Consider the following 10,888-nt stretch of genomic DNA (forward strand, 5'->3'; position numbering starts at 1 on the left):
TCCATTTAAAATATTGCTCTGATTAGTATATTTATTCGGTTTCTGTAATTACCAAATCTTCTCTGTGTGTAAATCTGTATCTACCTATGTAATATGTTACGCTCTGTAGTGTGTAATATATCGCCAATTGATATATTAGTTCAAAGTAGGAGTTCTCTCCGTTTGCTGCCTCTGCAGACATATTACTGATTGATTCTGTTTCTAAACTCAGACACAGCTCCAGCCCCTGCAATGGTCTGTCTACAGGCAGGAATGGAGTAAAAACCACACAGCGGTCTCTTTTCCTATCCCCCCTCTATCCCAGTCCTTTGGTGGTTAATGATTGTTCTACCTTAAGTCAGTGGAGTATTTAGCAGTCCCCTGGAAAGCTGATATAAATTCCAGAGTCTTACTCACCATCCTCCAACAGTTAGGATTCAACAAGCCTGAGGCGGAGCCCAGGAATCTGCATATTAAATGACCTCCCAGGTGGTTCTGATCCAGATGGTCCTGGAATCACACTTTGAAAAGTAGTGCTTTAAGACCTGTGTGATCCTATAATCAAGAACAAATCACAGGCTTTCATGGTCCACCTCAGTACTCCTGGAGTTAAGTTTTCCTGGAGAGAGCCAGGAATCTGTGTTTCCTCATCTTCTCTCTGAAATGAATATCATGTTATGAATGAGACGATCATCACGTTAGCCATATTTCTGACACCGGGGGGGGGGCAGATTTTCTGAGTCATGGCATTCCAGTGCATTGACCTTGATCTTTACAGCCCCTCACTCCATCCGGATCCCCCTGTCTTATGACTCCTTATTGTTGGCCTTTACTTGAGTCACATTTGAACTTGCTCTGTGTTTTTGGACAGTGTCTACTCATCTGTTTACCCCTAGGCAGTCAGACTCTGTGGGTTGGTTGTTTCTGCCAGGGTCTCTCTGGGTGTGACAGATGTCATGGGCCAGCTTTGGGAGGCCACTTCTTCCATGCCTGCTGTCCATACATGGTCACGAAGCCTTACAAACCCACTTAAAGGCATTAAATATTAACTTAGTCTAGCTCTTTGAGATCTTGGGTTAGGCAATGGTTAAAGGTCTCTTAGCAGGTAACACTCATGAATCCTAAAAGAAGAGTTTGCTAAAGTTGACTTTAGCTTTTTAAAAGCTTCTGTTCCTTGGGAAAAAAAAAAACTATAAAGAATGAAAAGAAACCAAAAACTGGTAGAAAATATTTAGAAATACATATGTGGCAACTAACTGGTTTCCAGAACATATAAAGAACTCTTAATAATTAAGGAGTTGATATTTCAATAAATAAAAAGATATCTTTAAATGGACAAAATACCTGGACACACACTTCATCGGGGATGCTATGTGGATGCAAATAAACATGTCTAAATATGCTAAACTTCTTTAGTTACTAAATAATGCAAATTAAAACTTTAATGAGCTATCAGCCTATAAGAATGGTAAAAACAAACCCAACAATATCATGTGTTGCTAACAATATGGGGCACCAGTAACTTCGTCAATTTCTGCGGTGATGAACAATGGCAAAAACCAGGTTTAAAAACAGTCTGGTAATTTTTTACCAGGTTACCATGTGCTTACTATACAACCCAGAAATCCCATTTACCCAAAAGAAATGAAAAAGTATATATCCTTACAAAAACCTGTTTTTGTGTGTTCATAGCAATTTTACCTACAACCATCGAAAACTGGAAAGAACTCAGATGTCCATCAACCGTGGAATAGATCAACAAATAATGTTGCAGTCAAGCAGTGGGATAGCACTCAGCGAGAAAGCAAACGTTTCATGCAGCAACAAGATGGATGGATTTCAGATGCATTAGGCTTTGTGAAAGAAACCAGACCCCCCAAAGCGGAGACTGTATAAATCTGTGTGTTTATTATTCTGGAGACAGCCAAACTAGAGGGACAGAAAGTAGACCCCTGGCTGCCAAAGTCTTGGAGGTGGAGAGGTGGCAAAGGTGCCAGATGGGTCGTTCTGATATGATGGGGACAATCGGCGTTTATTATGATGGCGGTGACATGCCTGTGTGTGTTTGTCAAAATTCACAGCCATGAACACCTTAAAAAGGGTGAATTTTATAGAACGACCCTACGACCCAGCAATTGCACTACTAGGCATTTATCCACAGGATACAGGTGTGCTGTTTTGAAGGGACACATGCACCCCCATGGTTATAGCAGCACTAGCAACAATAGCCAAAGTATGGAAAGAGCCCAAATGTCCATCGAGGGATTAATGGATGAAGAAGATGTGGTATAAATATAAAATGGAGTATTACTCGGCAATCAAAAAGAATGAAATCTTGCCATTTGCAGCTACCTGGATGGAACTGGAGGGTATTATGCTAAGTGAAATTAGTCACAGAAAGACAAAAATCACATGACTGCATTCATATGAGGACTTTAAGAGACAAAACAGATGAACATAAGGGAAGAGAAACAAAAATAACAGGGAGGGAGACAAAACATAAGAGACTCTTAAATATGGAGAACAGAGGGTTACTGGAGGGGTGGTGGGAGGGAGGATGGGCTAAATGGGGAAGGGGCACTAAGGAATCTACTCCTGAAATCATTGTTGCACTGGATGCTAACTAACTTGGATGTAAATTAAAAAACTAAAAATAAGAAAATATAAAATAATATTATATCCATTAAAAAAAGGGTGAATTTTATCATATGTAATTTATACTTCAAAAAACACTCGTGTGAAGAGGCAACTGGGTGGTGGCTCAGTGGGTCGAGTGTCTGACTCTGCCTCAGGTCGTGATCTCACAGTTCATGAGTTTGAGCCCCGCATTGGGCTCTGTGCTGTCAGCCTGCTTCGAGTTCTGTGTCTCCTTCTCTCTCTGTCCCTCCCCTGCTCATGCTCATGCTCTCTCTCTCTCTCTCAAAAACACATAAACATTAAAAAATTTTAAAAAACAAACACTAGTGTGGAAAAATTCAATTCTGTCAAGTAAAGCAAAAATAATAATTTTCATGGAACACTCGCTGTGACCTTGCAGTATAGTATTGAGGCCCTTTTCCTCCTACATTCAGACGGCTCCTGACCTCATAGTAATACACCACGAATGAGCTGAAAATATCTCCCCTTAATAGTTTTTAAGGATCTGATGCAGTGGAAGGGAATAAAGGTTGTGATAATCATAACATTTTAAAAAGTTTAATTCCATTCAACCTGGGATTCCTGGTTTCCGCTAGAATGACATGTATTTGGGCAGTACAGTGTGGACATAAAGGTGGCATAAATTTTTTTAAGTTTATTTATTTTTGAAGAAGAGAGACAGAGAGAGTGAGCAGGGGAGGGGGAGAGAGAGAGGGAGAGAGAGAATCCGAAGTGGCCCCACACTGTCAGCATGGAGCCCAATGTGGGGCTCGGACTCACAAACCGTGAGATCCTGACCTAAGCCGAAACCAAGAGTGAGATGCTTAACCGACTGAGCCACCCAGGTGCCCCAGCTTGGGTTATTCTCATGTTGACGTCATGGTTACTATGCTAAAATATTTTAAGAATCAACCCACTGTTTGCTGACCATGCTCTGGCCACCTGTGAGGTCACCAGCAGATTCCTCCTGATACAAATAATCCAGCCCGTGCCATCCACCCCATCATGGAGATTTCGCTATCGTGGGTGTTGGAGAGACCAAGGACTGAGAGGCAAAACAACACAGTACATCCCGCCCTTTTCAATCTTTAGAACCAATGCAGTGACTTGGTTGGACAATCCTTGAAGCAAAGGTAGCGCAGCCCAACCGCGGGGACACAGCTCTCTGGTCTTCCCGTGTGAACCCCAGCATTTCATGGGAAGCACATGAGAAGAACATTTATGAAAATAAACTCTCATCGATTCTGTAGCCGACACTCTTCAATACTGCAAGATAGGATGATTTTGTTTATTTAAATAACACCTCTCGTTGAAGGCACTAATTTCCAACGTGATGGGTGTGGCAGTCTTAACCGCCATTGGAGTTTCTCAGCGATAAGAAAGGCGTGCTTTGAGTTTCGCGAAGGGCTTGCTGAAAATTAAATATTCACAACTGGTAATTAAAAATGGATTTAAGGAACCAGTAGGTTATGGATTTACGTGCATGAACACAACCATCTGGGTGAGCATGGCTACATTTTCTTTTTTTTTTTTTTTAATTTTTTTTTTCAACGTTTTTTATTTATTTTTGGGACAGAGAGAGACAGAGCATGAACGGGGGAGGGTCAGAGAGAGGGAGACACAGAATCTGAAACAGGCTCCAGGCTCTGAGCTGTCAGCACAGAGCCCGACGCGGGGCTCAAACCCACGGACCGCAAGATCATGACCTGAGCTGAAGTCGGCCGCTTAACCGACTGCGCCACCCAGGCGCCCCAACATGGCTACATTTTCAAGCAGAGGAAGAAAAAAACCCACACCATTTCTGGCAATTTAACAGGAAGCAGGGTGTGTATCAAAGGATAGGAAAGGCTTGATATTCTTGATGGCTATCATCATCACTCATCAGTCCAACAATCGTTTATAAAGTGCTAACTACGTGCAAGGCATTGACTTAAGCCCTATGGAAATAATAAGAACAATCCCTCTTTTCACGTGTCTCTGTGGAGTTCCGCGACTTCACTGAAGATGAAGCACTGGGTACTTAAACTATGAAAATGCCCTACCAGCCTCATCAACATAATACTTTCAACCCAATAACTGAACAATTTTACTTAAATCTTCAGTAGTTAGAATATCACTGAACTGGAGACGGAATGAGAGCAACATCCATTTAATTAAATGGAAAATAGTGTAGAAAATATGTCTTTGGGTTAAAATAAAACCAGCCTTCTGAAATGCATGCCGGAGACATTTTTAAAGCAAGTTCCAACCCATGAATAATGACTTTTAATTAGAACATACATAAATATGTCAGCAGTATTTGTTTAATGAGATAAACCTTGCAGACGATTGTTAGACTGTGCCTAGTACATTAAATTTATAGTATTCTATAGGGCACCTTTACTGTGCATCTTTTTTAATGATAATAAATATAACAATTGAGAATAAAGCTCATGGCGGGGAAGTAGAGATGTATATTCATGTCATTTGGGGGGAAACAAATACTTGATTTGTACATGTTGTTCTATATTCGTCATGATCGATCCATAATTATCACCAAAAATGTTCAATTTTTAGCCTAGAAATGACTTAATGTTGTTTTCGCTTCTGAAACAAATGCCTATCAAAAAAAAATTTTAAAGTTGGAGGGAGGCATCATTTGTGATTAAAATAAAATACAGTCAATGTTGTATTTATGTGGAATACCAGATGGATATACTGTTTTGAGGTTTGTCAGTTATTAGAGCAGGAGAATAAGCATATGCAGTAGAGAATAGGAATAGAGTTGGGTTTATTTTTATCAGTTTGAACTCTGGTTGGTTATTGTGTTTGCTTGTGATGGATGTGATTGGGGGAGGCTCTGAGAGCCATGACTCGGCACATATTAGACGTCAACTTGATGTCTCTTGAGGTCAAAATGTGTCTTCAGAGAATATTAAATTCCCTATAAAGTAAAAATATCCACCCAAACCAGCTGGTTTTCAAAAGAATCAGAAAAAAAATTGATATTCATGTCGAGCAACATGTGGGAATGTTATTTATGGCAATAAAGAATTACATCTTTGATTATAATATGTAAGGCGAAAATATGTAATTAGTTTTGTGAAACAACAGTATTTCCCTGTCTATGAATGGTATGTCACAAAATGTCTATATTTCACTGATTTCATAAAGTTACTCCCTTCATCAGCACCAACCCTTTTATGTGCTATTTGGGGATAGCAAAGGGTTACCCAAAAACCTATTCTTTCAACAAAAACCAGACTACATATGAGTTCAGCGATTGTGTTGGGAATTTCTAATTTAGCATACACAAGAGGAGTTGGGAGTCAATTGTTGTTTTTTACCTATATAAAAATTAGTACACACATATATATCACTGTATCTATTTATATTTATATAGATAAATATATATGATAGACATCACTTACAATGTATTACATATTATTATATGTTATTTTATATATATATGTTATATATGTTATTTTATATATATATTTATATATGTGTTTGTGTGTGTGTATATATATATATATATATATATATATATATATATAAAACTCAAGGAGAGGATACAATGTTTAATTCTGTCTGAATTCTGAGTTGTCATCTGAAGTCAAAAATTATCATTGATAACCGAGAAACTGGCTTATCTCCTGAGGATAGCACCCTCTACAGTTTTCATAAAGGGGTATATATCTATATCTATTTATCTATCTATAACTATATCTATATATATCTATATTTTTCTTTATATCTATATCTATATATATAAATAAATACCTATATATCTATATATAAATATCTATATAAAATATCTAAATATCTATATTTATTTATATATCTTTATATACATATTTATATATGATATGTAAATATCTATATTTATATAGACACAGATCTATATAAATATAGATAGATATACATATATTTATAGATAGATGATAGATAGAGAGATAGATAGGTAGATAGATAGGTAGATAGATAGACAGACTCCCTTTAGGAAAGAAGTGGGTGCCATCCTCAAGAGAGAAGCCAGTTTCTTGGTTATCAATGATAATATTTGACTTCAGATCACAATTCAGAATTCAGTAAATGATTGAATCCTCTCCTTGAGTTATTTTAATTTACACTAAAGCAGGAAATACTTTTGCAAATTAATCTAATGGCCAAGTTTTTACTGCAGCAAATTTTAGGACAAGAAATAGCCAAAGGGTCAGGAATGTAAAGGCATTATTGGCTCCAGAGCATTAACAGTTTAATGCTAAGTTAAAAAGGAAGAGGAAACAAAAATTCCTAAACCTTGAAAATGGTTTAGAAAACATTAATAGGAAAGCATTGTTATGCCAGCATTTCCAGAAGAAAGGTGAGTGCTACCTAAGATTTGGCTGGATAGCATCAACCTAAGAAGATACAAAATATCTGGGGATGGCTTTATTTGTGAGTATAAGTTGGAAAGCAGTTACTTCCAATTTTTAAAGAAAGAATTTGAAAAAATATATATCAAGTATATTTTTTATGAAAATATTTTTGCAAAGAGTTCTTTCTTTGTCTGAAATGATGACATTTATAGAGACAAAAGCTGAAGAATGTTGGTTGGTTTTTAACTTTTGTTTTCCAAGTGAAATATGCTTCCAGTTATATTTAGATAGTCGTATGTTCCGGTAAACGTGTGCAAACTCTTTTTAATAAGCCAAAGTTCAGACATTGAATGGAAATTTGCTTATGAGATGACAGAATGGGAACTCTTTTTACACAGGTACAACATCTAGACCTTGAAAGGATATATAAAGTAAGTTGCCATCAATGTCCCATGTCAGAATGAAATTGCTTTTCATAAAGTGCTTAAAAAGAGTTTATACTTGGAGAAAACATTCCAGATTAAAGCTACAAGTAAGTTCTATGAATACACTGACAAAACAGTTACTCTCATGAATGCTTATAGGAATGGAATGAATCTTATTATCCTGACAATGTTTATATCAAGCTCAAAGTAATAGTACCCATTCTAAACTAGGGAAGCTCATTCCTAATGTCTACTGGAACATAGCAAGATTAGGGGGCAAAACATTCTTTAAATTTTATGGGATACTCACCTTCCTCAACAAAATATCTATTTTCAATTTTGAGTATGTGTTTTTGATTGCAATAGAATTTTTAAAATAAAATAAAAAAAGAAAAAAGGAAAAAGAGAGAAAGGTTTCTTGGATTCTTGTTTCTGCAGGATTTTCCCGTTTCAATATTTTTTACTCTCTACTACAAACATAGAAGTTCTAGTTTTGAATTTATGAAAAATAGAATGAGAGAAAGAAATTAGGTAAGCACATTAACTTGTTTTCTTTCTTTGCATCATTAATTTAATACTGTCATTTTTTACAAATGCAGTAGTACAACGCATAGAAAACATACTTGGAAGGAGACTGGAGCTCATTTCCCAATCTTGCCACTTTTTAAAAAATGATTTTAAAAAAGTGTTTATTTATTTATTCGTTTATTTTGAGAAAGAGAGCACACATGAGAATGGGTTGGGGGGGAAAGTGGGGAAGAGAGACAACCCCAAGCCGGCTCCCCATTGTCCGTGATGAGCCCCATGCGGGCTCCATCCCACAAACTCTGAGATCATGACCTGAGCAGAAATCAAGAGTCAGAAGCCCAACTGACTGAGCCACCCAGGCACCCCGCCCCGGTCTTGCCACTTTTTACAGCTATGTGGTCATAGGAAAGTCCTGGGGAGTGTATAGAAAATTACCTCTAGTTTTCTCACTTATGAAATGGAGATGTGGATACTTTGATTGTAGGCCTGTTAGGATGAGACACTTCAACAGTATATTTAAAATAACAAATGAATATTAAGGGCTCAGGCAAAAGAAGCAATAATATTATATTACAAGTGGCTGTATGGTACTCAAACAAGCATCAACCTAAATTTCCAAACAGATGATAAGATTCAGAATACAATAAATCCATTAGAATAAATAAAATATACTACATATAAAGTGTAGATGAAGTAATGATTTATATGGTGAATGATCACTGCTTGTCGACTCTAATTTTTAGAGTTAAAAATATATAGTTAGATGGGGCGCCTGGGTGGCTCAGACGGTTGAGCTTCCGACTAGGGCTCAGGTCATGATCTCACAGTTTGTGGGTTTGAGCCCCGTGTCGGGCTCTGTGCTGACACCTCAGAGCCTGGAGCCTGCTTTGGATTCTGTGTCTCCCTCTCTCTCTGCCCCTAACCCGCTCACATTCTGTGTCTGTCTCTCTCAAAAATAAATAAACATTAATTTTTTTAATATACAGTTAGAAAAATCCTTTTATTCATATGCAAACTCTTTTTTGCATTTCCTAAAGGCAGTGATCCAAGAGTAGGTTTTAAGGGGGCACCATACAGATTAAAAAATATTAAGCCTAGTAAGCATCTTATATTTAAAATTCTAAATTCTTGGAGCACCTGGGTGGCTCAGTCGGTTGAGTATCTGACTTTGGCTCAAGTCATGATCTTACAGTTTGGGAGTTTGAGCTCTGTGTTGGGCTCTGTGCTGACAGCTCGGAGCCTGGAGCCTGCTTCGGATTCTGTGTCTCCCTCTCTCTCTGCCCCTCCCTGCTCTTGCTCTGTCTGTCTGTCTCTCTCTCAGAATAAATAAACATTAAAAATAAATAAAATAAAATAAAATTCTAAACTATTTAAAAAATATCTAAATAACACAACATATAAATCTTATTGTACACTTTATTTTTTATGTTTATTTTTTTTATATTTTGAGAGAGAGAGGTGGGGGAGGAGGGCAGAGGATCCAAAGCAGGTTCTATGCTGACAGCATAGAGCCCCATGAGGGTCTCAAACTCAAGAAACATGAGATCATCACCTTAGCTGAATCAGATGCTTAACCCACTGAGCCACCCACAAGCCCCCTATGTATACACTTTAAAAGATACTAAGGATACTTCCAGTAGGGCATGATCACAAGACCTCCTTGTCTTTTCGCTTGTCTTTACTCAGTGTCACTATAAAACCTGGAAACGGCACGGGTCAACCGAACCGAGTTGGTTTGGAACACCAACCAACAGAAGGTCACCTAGATCCAACACTTCCCTCCCCTGACTCAGCCAAAGAAAGTAGGTTAGGTAGGTTTATTCTCCTTCTGGATTGACCAGGCATCCTTCTGGCCCTATTAAAAAGCTGGACGACACCTCAAAGAGGGATTGGTTGAGAGCCCCACTGACAATTAGCAGGGAGGAGAGGCACTGGCATTCCCGCTTGGCATGAGACTTACCTATCCCATCAAAAGGTACCCAGGTGGGGACAGCAGACCCGGCAAGAGAAAGCCAGCTATGAAAGCAGTTTGGTCTAAGAAGTCAAGAAGCAAAACTCTTCACCTGGAGAACAGTACTGGTCAGCAGAGCAGACAAGAGGGATGTAGTCAAGCCACGTGGCTTGATCCTGGACAGCTTTTGTCCCCAAGGACTGAGATGGTCCTCATTACCCAGAGACACTTGGCATCTGGAGTCGGGAGAGGGTCTCACCACACTTCTCCCCGATCAAGAGATGCTCAGTGGCCTGGCCGGGTAACTGCTTTGTCCCCCTGAGGTAATATCAACAGAGAAATGAAGCGGGAGTCCAAGGAGCACCAGATAAATGAAACGGAACAAAATAATGCCACAAAGGCTCTGAAAATTAAACTGCCATCAAAACTACAGCCTGGGGGCGCCTGGGTGGCGCAGTCGGTTAAGCGTCCGACTTCAGCCAGGTCACGATCTCACGGTCCGTGAGTTCGAGCCCCGCGTCAGGCTCTGGGCTGATGGCTCGGAGCCTGGAGCCTGTTTACGATTCTGTGTCTCCCTCTCTCTCTGCCCCTCCCCCATTCATGCTCTGTCTCTCTCTGTCCCAAAAATAAATAAAAAACGTTGAAAAAAAATTAAAAAAAAAAACTACAGCCTGAAAAAGTAGGTTGAGACCACATCCTAAACCTAAAGAGACTGAATTCCTATTAAAATACAAGATTTAAATAAGACCCAGTCTCCTACCTTAGTAGACAAAATGTAAAGGATAAAATGTCCCCTGTGTGCTTGAAAAGAAAAATGTATTCTTCACCTGTTGCATGCATTAGATTAAGCCTGTTCATTATTTTATCAGCCATTGTCCAGTCCAAGAAAACAGAAACGACTCTAAAGATTTCAAATTAAGGTTTATTTAACATAGAAACTTGTTGCAACAGCATTGCGAGAATTGGAGGATCAACAGAGAAGAAAATGTTGCCATAGCTGAAGAAGCTATTTTTTAAATGTTCTTATT

Source organism: Panthera tigris, chromosome B2, assembly GCF_018350195.1.
Source record: "Panthera tigris isolate Pti1 chromosome B2, P.tigris_Pti1_mat1.1, whole genome shotgun sequence".
In the NCBI taxonomy this organism is placed as follows: Eukaryota; Metazoa; Chordata; class Mammalia; order Carnivora; family Felidae; genus Panthera; species Panthera tigris.